This window comes from Myodes glareolus, chromosome 27 (assembly GCF_982192425.1).
Source record: "Myodes glareolus chromosome 27, mMyoGla1.1, whole genome shotgun sequence".
Classification (NCBI taxonomy): Eukaryota; Metazoa; Chordata; class Mammalia; order Rodentia; family Cricetidae; genus Myodes; species Myodes glareolus.
In genome coordinates this window covers 93,084-103,570 of record NC_142052.1, presented here as the reverse complement: position 1 = coordinate 103,570, position 10,487 = coordinate 93,084, and the positions used below count along the sequence as shown (strand labels likewise).

The following is a 10,487-nucleotide window of genomic DNA, read 5'->3' as shown; positions in this document are numbered from 1 at the left end:
CATTCGTTGGCCCAATGTCGGCCTTTACTGTACCTATGTATAACTGAAGGCCGAGGTCTCCTATTTTTGTCATTACCAGAGGAGATATTATTCCTAGAAATTCTTTGCCTTCAATCCCTTTTCAGATGTCCTAATTTACCACAATTAAAACACCTGGCAGTTTGATGTCTCCTCATTGCTTTGGAAATCGCTTCTCCTACCCAAGATTCATCATTAGAGCCAAACGTCTCAACATTCATCATATGCTGAATCCATTCATCTGTAGGTGCTGATCTAGACCTTAAAGGCCCAATTATCTTTTTACATTCTATGCTTGCATTTTCAAAAGCCAGAGATTCAAGAATTATTGTCTAGCTTCTGGGTCTGTTACTTCTATTTGCAGAGCATTAATTAATCTGTACAAAAAGTCAGTAAAGGATTCTCTCTGTCCCTGCCTAACCCTGACATATGATTCCACCCTTTCCCCTGAATTTTGTATTCTATTCCAAGCATTCAAGACATAGGGACAATACTTCTTTGCCTTAAAAAGCTTGGACCTGTGGATCAGCATGTAACATGAGGACTGGCTTGTTAGGGTTTATGTCCTGCCCAGTTCCCCACAGCTGTCAAGTCCCAAAGAAAATCACATAAAGATCTCTGTAAGTTAGAAGCTGATTGGCCCATTAGCTCTGGCTTTTTGTTAATTCTTGTAGCTTATATTAACCCATTATTTAGATCTATGTTAGCCATGTGGCTCCATACCTTTTCCAGCTGGCAGATCACATCCTGCTGCTTTGGTGATCTGGGCAGGAGTGGGAGGAATCAACTTTGTCCTCCCCAGAATTCTCCTGCTCTCCTTGCATCATTTACACTTCCTGTCTGGTTTTCCCACCTACACCTCCTGTGGCCAATCAGCATTTATGTAAAATATTATTGAAAAAAATCTCTTGCCTGTTAAAATTGGGAAATGGATAAAATCCGAAAACGGATAAGCAGAACTGTCAAATCTTGCCAAGACAGAGTAAGACGGTTTTGAAAAATTTCTTGCCTGTTAAAAATAATCTGTCAGTTATTCTAGGCCTAGTCAAAGTTTGTTATTTCAAAGCAGAACACATGACTTTGGTGATTGCCCAGGTAGCCAGTTGTCTCTGTGATTTGTTGCAGGTTTTGGAAGTTGTTTGATTGCACTTCCTAATTACTCAGGTAACATTATTTCCCTTCTCAGATCTTTTATGGGATTGAAGACTAGATAATTGTAGCTACTTTCCTCTCGTGACTTGGTCAAGTTATATATTATGCAAAATTTTGGCTAGTTAGGATAGGATATTTGTTCTTATTGTATATTGTAGTAGGTTTAAAACTCTCTTACTTAAACAAAAGGAGGATGTTCTGCGTGAGCATCTTCCACTCTTTCAGCCAATAGCTGCCAAAATACCAGACCACTGGGGAGTGGTATATTTCTCTTTAAAAAAGAGCGGCAATCCTCAGCTCATTCTCTTGGTTTCGGCTCCTGCTCCAGCAACTAGGCTCCTTTCCTGATGGTTGGTGTTTTGTAAGTTTTACCTTCCAAAATATATACCCCTTTAAAACCTAAGTGGTGTGGGATTGTTTCGCGCATTATCAGCATATGCTCCTACACCAAGAATTTGATCTTGGGAAACCTCCACACCTTGTGCTCTTCCTTGCTGTTCCAAATGTTTGGATTCTTCTCTGAAATAAATTCCAAATATCAAGGAAGGTTCATCATCTAATACTGCAGACACTAACTGAGAGAAATCTTGCGGGGGGTAGCTCTGACATTAGAAGCCCAAATCCTTATCATTTCCCTAACAAATGCAGAGTGCAAGCCACGATTAAGGACAGTTTTCTTAATTTCTTCTAGATCATTCATTCCTATTGGTGTCCATCTAGCTTCTTTGACTCCCTTTGAGCCTTTAGAAGTTGATGCTTTGCCAGAGTAAATTACAGGGTATGAACGCTAAAACCCTGGGTAAACCAGTTCTGACAGCCAGTGGTGACATTGTGTCCTGTCCTTGTGCCTTCTTACTCTGTTCACCAGTTCCAATAATTTCTTCAGTCATTTCAAATCTTTTTTCGTTGTCTCTCTTAAAGCCTGAATCTCCTGACCTGCATGTGTTTCTAGTGAGTTCATTAAGGTATCAATTTTTTGGTTCCCATTCTGCACCTGTGATTCCAAGGTTTTAATTTTTTCCTTCAAAGATAACATGTCCTCCTTGAACTTTTCTGATAAGGCATGTAGATTCCCATCCTGGAGGTACATTCTGTCTGTTACCTTATCAAAACTTTGTGATAATGTCTGAACGTCATATTCAACAGCCTGAACTCTTTCAAGTAACTTCCTAGTACCCTTGGGAATGGAGTCCATTTTGTCTATCATAGTATCCACTTGTTCAGATTACCTCTGATTTTCAATAATTTTAATCCTTTCAACTAGCCGATCATTATTAATCTGTAAAGATTGTATCATTCTTAGGGGTGCCATATCCTTCCTTAATGATAGAATATGGAAAAGAAAAATGAAACCTAGTAACAGTAAATTGAGGTATCTCAAAAGTCATATAAACCTCGCATGATATAATCCATTGTATTAGTAAAGAAAGCAATAAAAGTTGCATTGGAAATGAAAACTGCTGTATTACCTATTATCCAGCAGGTGGCACTGTTGCCGAATCACGACTAGAACCACTGCAAAGGTGACAGAAAGGGGGTCCTGTTTCAGAGTCCGCCTTAGTGTTTGTTAAAAACTGGGAAATATGAGTTGCTCAACAAAGTAGAAGTAATTAAGTCAATTTCATAAACGGAACCAGAAACCCAAAATCCAGGGGTAGAGAAGAGCAACCCGGAAGCTGCATATGCCTCCACGTAATAGAGTTGCCCTGAGGGGTTGTATCTTTCGGCAACAACTTGCGCTCTGATTAGTGCCACTTAAGCGCTGTGCTTGTAAGGGAGATTTAAAAACGACTCAGAAAAGAGCAAACCAGGTGGGCAGAGACTGTCCGGTCCTGTGGAGCTCAGGAGGCAAGGAGTTTAAATCCACATGGGGAAGCAAACTATAGGGTGTGTGGGGAATTGAAGCCAATCTGAGGAGTGTAAAGAGAAAATATAAAGAATTGCAGCAAGAAAAGTCACTGCATGATAGTTTACATTGAACTTCTGGCTCCACACACAGGGCACAGGCCATGGCTGAGGGAGGGCACATGCCAAGCCAAGCTGGCAGGAGGCAGCCAAGTGGGGGGAAGAGAGATTTCTAAAACCATACGTTTGGGTGCCAGATGAAGGCATAAGTCACCAAAAATCCCACACCAGTTTGGAATTATGTTTAATAGAATGGTTATTTATTTAAAGGGGAAAAACTTACAGATCACTGTCCCAGACAACAGCCCTCTGCATGACCAGGAACGGAGTCTAGGAGCCAGAAGCAAAAGAGTGAGCGGAGGGCTGCTGCTGCATTTCTAAAGAGAGAGAAAGAAACCATGCCCCAGTGGGCTGGTATCTCAGCGGCTATTGACTGAAGGGGCAGAAGGAGCTCCCGCAGCACATGCACAATAAATATCTCAGTAAAATTTGTTTCATAGAGTCTCAAATTCTCAAACAGCACATGTTCACACAGGAACCTTGTAGAGAAGTGACTTTGCTAATCTACTATTAAACTCTGAGCTTGTACCTACATTAGCAACATTTCATTATAGTTAAAAAATACAATTAGCTTGAAAAGTGAAAACTATTTCTCCAGCTCAAAGATTTGTAGACTTAGTCTAAATTTTATTAGGACAGTGTCTCTTAAACATGCAGCAGCCCAGGATGTCATAGGAATTTGAAAAGTGGTGCAGTTATTGCTCCATGACTGGCATGTGAAATGGAAATCGGAAAAAGGCAAGGGTTTCCTCACTCTCCTTTTCAGGTGTGTCATATATGTTCTAGAATTGCCCTCTAGTCCTTACTGTTTTCTACCAACTTCTAGAACCAAAGTTGAGTACCCAGCATTAGGTAGCTGGGCTTGGGAGGAGAGTCCACAGACAGAACACAGTGAAGCCTTAAGCACAGAAGCATCTTTGAGTAAATAGAAGTGTACCATCATCTATAAGGCAACATCTACATGACAGAGAATTCACAATGTCACCATGCGAAAGAGTGCCTTCGCTCAGTCACAGAGACTCTGATTAGCTTATTGGGTAAACAGAGGTGTTTGAAACCCTGCTTTTTAAGTCAAACACAAAGAACAATCTTCAACAGCAAAAATGAATTTTGTAAGCTGAGCTATATATAAACTAATAATTCATATAAATCATGCTAGTTTGCAATGTAAATTATATCAGTGTTCAAATGTAACTGCAAGAATTTGAGAAGAGTAATAGGAAGAGGAAAGTGGTGAAGGGAAGAATTGTTCTACATGCGAGGAAAGTTCTCCTCACTGAAGTACTGAATGTGAAGGACAAGGAGAATATGATCCTGGGACTATATCTCCCAGGTTAAAAAAGCTGAAGATAGAAGTCTGGACCAGGTTAAGCTGCATTACTGTGAATGTGAGCTGTGAGGTGACTGAGAAGGCACATGCTGGCTACACACACACACACACACACACACACACACACACACACACACACACACAGAGAGAGAGAGAGAGAGAGAGAGAGAGAACTGAGTTGTGTGTCCAAGACATGGTAGCAACTGTATCCTATTTCAGTGGTCTTGTGTAAAGATGGAACAGAGAGAGGATAATTCCAAAAGGCCACAAGCCTGACAGCCTGTTGATCACAGGCTCTTTATCAAAAAAATGGGAAGTGAAGAACAACACCCAGGATTCTCCTCTGAACTCTGTAGATACACTGTTTAATGCTCCATGAATGTATATTTGTTTGTGGATTACAAATCGGAATTGGATCAATGTGGGGGATCCTCCCTCGAAAACTGACTATCCTGTGCTCAGGAGGAATTTGTTGCCTGTAGATAAAATTCTGGACCAGGTCGGAAGAGCCAAATGAGTTTTCTTTGTCTGGAATGCATGCTTATATTTGTTGTCCAATTTCAGGTCTTCTTTGACAGCCACGTTGTTGGAAAATCACAGGTTAAGCTTCTATGTCATTTCTAGGCAATGAATTTTCTGTTCTTTTGGCACTTGTTATCATTCTGTCTGTCCTTTCCACAAGGTTTCCCAAGCCATAGGTGCAGTAGACACTTGGAGCATTTATTAATTCGACCTATGCACCATTAGGGAATGCTCATCTTCTGTTCTAACACCAGGTATGGTTTTCTGCAGTGATCATCTGTTTCAAAGACGAGTTTCTTTGGTGAGTCATGAGTGTTATACTTTTCCGTCTGTACAAGGAAAGTATTTCATGTCATTAGAAATGGTTCAGGATTAAAAAGAAAACGCTAATTTTAAAGGCCTAGTTGGCTAAATGGAGAATTTTATTGCATCTCTCTGTAATAAGAGGTGGAATGTGTCTTTTCTTCTGAATAAACATGGAATTTTTCCTCATAGAAACACCAAACACAAAGAAAATAACATTCCATTTTTATGAATGAATAAAAGTATCCTCATATGAGCAAGAATTCTGAGTCCTCTTCCAAGGATCTACTAAAAACTAGTAGTAAAAAAAAATCCTTCCTTTCTGAGCATTACATGGTGAAAACAAAATTACATATCATACATCACCAATCTATCTTAGCATGAAAGATACGGCAGCCAGCAACAGCCAGGCTGATATTGCTTTAGTTCTTTGACCTCAATGAGTCCCTTCCTTAACTTTAAAAGTGTGCCTTGCTAAACTTTAAATTGCTCCCCAAGATGAGCAATTTAAATACCTCAAAGCCATTTACAGAAACTTCTTAACCTAATATTACTCACAATATATATCCCTAAGTTCTTTCTAATGGTGGTGGTTGGATCACTAATCTGCTTCAACAGCAATGCTTGGGAAAAGTCAATCAGTATTATCATAAGTATCAATAACACTGCCAAGTGAGCGGCTAAAACCCCCTTGATAGTATTCATACAACTCCTAGATTATGAGGGATGTGGTGAGCGTGAGTACAATATGGAGAGGTGTTCTTGGTAACAGCATGAGGTCCTCAAGACAAGTAGTCATTAGGGCTCTACCTCTCAAAGGTTTTTTCAGGTATGAGCTTGCTGACTGCCAAGCCATGTTCCATGAGCTGCTTGCTGTTCTCCTTGTATGGTCGCTGTCAACCATTGGTTGAAGATACTTTTATTTATCCTGTGTATCATTCTGGATGGTTGATAAAATATCAGATTCTCATAGATGTGTGGATTTATGTCTGTGACATTAATTCAATTCTGTTGATAAAAGTATTTGTTTTTATGACAATACCATGATATTTTTATTAGTGTAACCCTGCAGTACAGCTTAAAATCACAGATGGTGATATCTATAGAAGGTCTTTTATTTTTCAGGATTATTTTAGCTATTCTGGGTTTGTTGTGTTTCCATGTGAAGGTGAATATTTTCCTGTAAATATCTGTAAAGAATTTTAATTGGGATTGTGGTGAATCTGTAGATTGCTTTGTGTAAGATGGCTATTTTTCCTGTTAGTCCTACCTATCCATGAGCATGGGAGATGTTTTATTCTTCTGATATCATCTTCATTTACTTTCTTCAAAGACTTGAAATTTTTGTCATAACAATCTTTCCCTTTTTGGTTATAGTTACTCCAGTATATCTTATATTTTGGGTTGCTATTATAAAGGGTGCCATTTTCCTGATTTCTCTTTCAATCCATTTGTAATTTGTATGTAGGAGAAATAATGATTTTTAAAAGTTCATCTTGTATCCAGACACTTACCTGAAGGTGTTTGTCATATCTAGGATTTCTCTGGTTGAATATCTGGTAGACAGAGAGAGACTATTAAAAGTTAAATCAGAAATGATAGAAGGACATAATAACAGACACCAAAATCCAGAGAATCATCAGGGCATACTTCAAAAAGCTGTGCAATTGTGGTCCACCAAATTATAAAATCTAAAATTAATGGATAACATTCTCAATAGTTATTAAACACCAAAGTTAAATCAATAGCAGGCAAACAATTAAATAGACCTATAATCCCTAGTGAAATAGAAAAAGTCATCAAAGTCCACAACCAAAAGTATCTGAGGGCCAGAGAATACCAACACACAAGAAATCTAGAGTTTATAAGATCAGTTAACACCAACACTCCTCAAATTATTCCACAAAATTGAAATAGAACAGACACTGTACAATTAATGTTATATGCCCAGAGTTACCCTGATACCCAAAACCACACAAAGATCCACAAAAGAAACAACTGCTGAACAGTTTTCTCTTTAAACATTGAGGCAGAAATAATCAATAAAATATTCACAGACGTAATTCAAGAAAACATCAAAAAGACCAATTAGTGTTTAAGAAAGAAAACACTTCATTTTATTTTTGTTATTATTTGTTTGTTTGTGAAACGGAGCGTTGTTAGGTAGCTCTGGCTTCTGGAATTTGTTATGCAACTGTGGCAGGCCTTGAACTCATGACTATCCGGTTTCAGCCTCTGAATACTGACTTATAGATATGTGTTATCACAAATGGTCATTACCTAAGCCCCAGTCCTGGGAATTGAATTCAGTGCCTTCAGCATAGTAGGCAGGCATTCTATTTCTGGGCAATATTCAAGCTAGTTTATATTTAATGTTAAAAAGTATTTTAATGATTTATTAGGTTCTGAATACTAAACATAAAATTGGATTTGGGAACCTAAGTAATGATGGTGGTAAGACAAATAATAGTGAACAATTACAACAGACAAATTTACTATAATAAATATTCCTCTCATTTGTGTATTTGAAGGATCTTGGATTTGTTAATACCACCTACTAACTGGGCTTGTGACACTGGTCCAGACAAAGTGAGCCCTGTTTACTGGGCAGTGTTTGGAGGACGGGAAGAGTGGATGGAAACATTACTACAGAATGGTTACAGTCCAGATGTGCAGGTGTGCTTGGTCTTTGGATTCAGTTCCCCTCTGCCCATGACTTTCCAAAAGGAGTCAGTATATTTGTTACATTTTGTTTATATTTAATTCCCAAGTGACTTTTCATCATAGTAAAACGTGGTATCTCTCTTCATACTAAGTTGCTAATCTAGAAAAGGCCTGCTTCAGGATATGCTGTTCAATCTAGCAGAAGTGAGGTTGATAACACCAGGTTATTTACCTTTTCTTTTTGAACCTGCATTATACTTTTAGTGTAACAATGTTAGAAAATACTTTAAACGTATTACTATAAATACTTAGGCCTACTCTGATGTCTTTGAAACAATTCAAGATTCAAAATTGTACTTAACAAATAAGGCAATAACTGCTTCAGGTTTTTGAGCTATAAAACTTTTTAATTAATTAATTTATTTATTACTTTATAACCCTTTCAATAAAACATTGGTTTCAGATAGTTTTTTATTACTTTTTAATGTATATGGGTATTTTGCCTGCATGTAGTCTATGCACTACTTTCACACAATGTCCGCAGAGACCAGAAAAGTTGGAGTTGCAGATCATTGTTAGCTGCTATGCTGGGAATTGAACCTGGGTCTTCTGGTTAAGCAGCCAGTCCCCGTAACTGTTGAGCCATCTCTCTGGCCCCAGTACTCTTACTTTTGACTGGCCTGAGATTTAGAAGTAGAAACTCTCAGTGAGGACAACCTACGTCTCTTGACAATCTATTCCTGACTTCTTTCATTCTCTTCAGTTTAGCATATTCTGCAGCCTCCTCTTACTGTCTGAGTGTATTGTTCCTTCAGAGCAATATGTTGGCATTTATGCTATAGGACACTTGGATAACAAAAGCCTGAATCATGGGGGCCTTGGTCCTGGGTTTCTTAGATTTTTTTTTAGGTGAGTACAAGGTTTTATAGGTACTTTATGAACATCAGAATCAATTGGGTTCTTTTCTCCAAAAGCCTGATGTCATATTACACAACCATGAACCGCTACTTTCCCAGGCGCTGTTCACAAACTATGTTCTGACGAAGGGCGGAGAAATCGTCCTCATAACTGATGTTTGGATGAGAAGGCAAGAGACAATCTGTCAATCTGATTTGCCAGGGAAGAAAGCCTAAGGTGCTGTCCATAGGACCAAACTTCCATACTAACTCAGGGTCAGGGAAACCATGTGAGCTAAGTAAGCCTTCTAGCAAATCTACATCCAAATCTCTGAGTGTCCTCTGCTGCTGAGCAAAAATCCTGAGCAGCTCTCAGAATATCTGCTTTTCCATCTTCCGGGGACAGCACCTTCACTGCTGAAGGGCAATTTAAAACTTGGTCGTCTTTGTCATTACTACTTGCAAATTCTTGTGATTATTTGGAACAATCTCGGTCCAAAAGTTCCTGTTGTTGTTTCAAAATTTTATCCATCAATCAGACACTAATGTAGAAATCCCCAAGGCCATACACCACACCACTGAGGCTCACGGTGTCTGAGAAGCTGGGCTCATGCTCCTCCTTGGTGACCACCAGGCCCATGTGCAGTAGCAGCTTGTGCAGAGACCTGCCCTCCGAAGACCAGCACAGCCTGGGTGGGGTGGCAGCCAGCCTGGGGCCCAGTGAGGGTGCAGGTGATGATCCTGGTTCCTGCCAATGGCCAGGGCTTGCTGAGCGTGAAACCAAGCGGCGCTAGGACCGCAGAGGAGGCAGCGCAACAGCAGTTCCTCCAGATCCAGTTCCAGGGGAAGCAAAGGCAGAGCCAGGAGGTGAGCGCTGTGTAGGCATAGCAGCACATGCAGCACACGCCACACCAGCTCCCACAGCCCGGTCATACTCCCGTGGCATGCGGGCACCGTCTCCTCCCTCTGTCCCACATCCCCGTGCCCGAGCCCCTCACCACTGCCAACTCCTCACCTAGCACCCCCACTGCCATCTTCCTCTCCCTGCAAGTCTTTCTATTTATGGCTTCCTGACAACAAATTGGTGACATCTTCTTTGAAAGATTGAACAGTTTTCAGATTCTACTTGTTCTTTTGTGCCCCGACCACCTAGGAATGGTAATATCTATCAATTCAGGAATATCACTTTTGTAGCCACAAAACATCCCTAACAGATTGGTGCTTTCTATCCCCAGTTCTCCTTGGAACCCCACCCCTGACTCCTGTGGCCATAGATGCTAACATTTTAATGCTGCAGAAGTGGCTACAAGCATACTACAAATTTCATTGACTTTCTTGAACTCAGTGTTATGCATAGCTAGCTGTAATATAACTTAACTCTCTCCAAACATTTTCACTGGCCCAGCCAGATGACTAGATAAAAACACTTGTCACCAAGTCTGACAACCTGAGTTTTCTTTCATGTAAGTATCATATTTTTGTCTGTTTCTAACATGAAACACCATAGTGGTGAAAAATAGCCTTCAGAAATGTTTTTAGATAGAAAGATTTTCCTTATTAATGACCCAAGCCATATTTCTTTAGATACAGGAGTTTTGAACTTAAATACTTAGAAGAATACAAGTTAAGATTGCATT

At 39.7% G+C, this 10,487-nt stretch overlaps 1 pseudogene; it reads right to left on the bottom strand.

Moving 5' to 3' along the window:
- Positions 1 to 8,958: 8,958 nt before the first annotated feature.
- On the bottom strand, positions 8,959 to 9,783 carry LOC148117575 (dehydrodolichyl diphosphate synthase complex subunit Nus1 pseudogene; annotated as a pseudogene).
- Between the last annotated feature and the right edge of the window lie 704 nt (positions 9,784 to 10,487).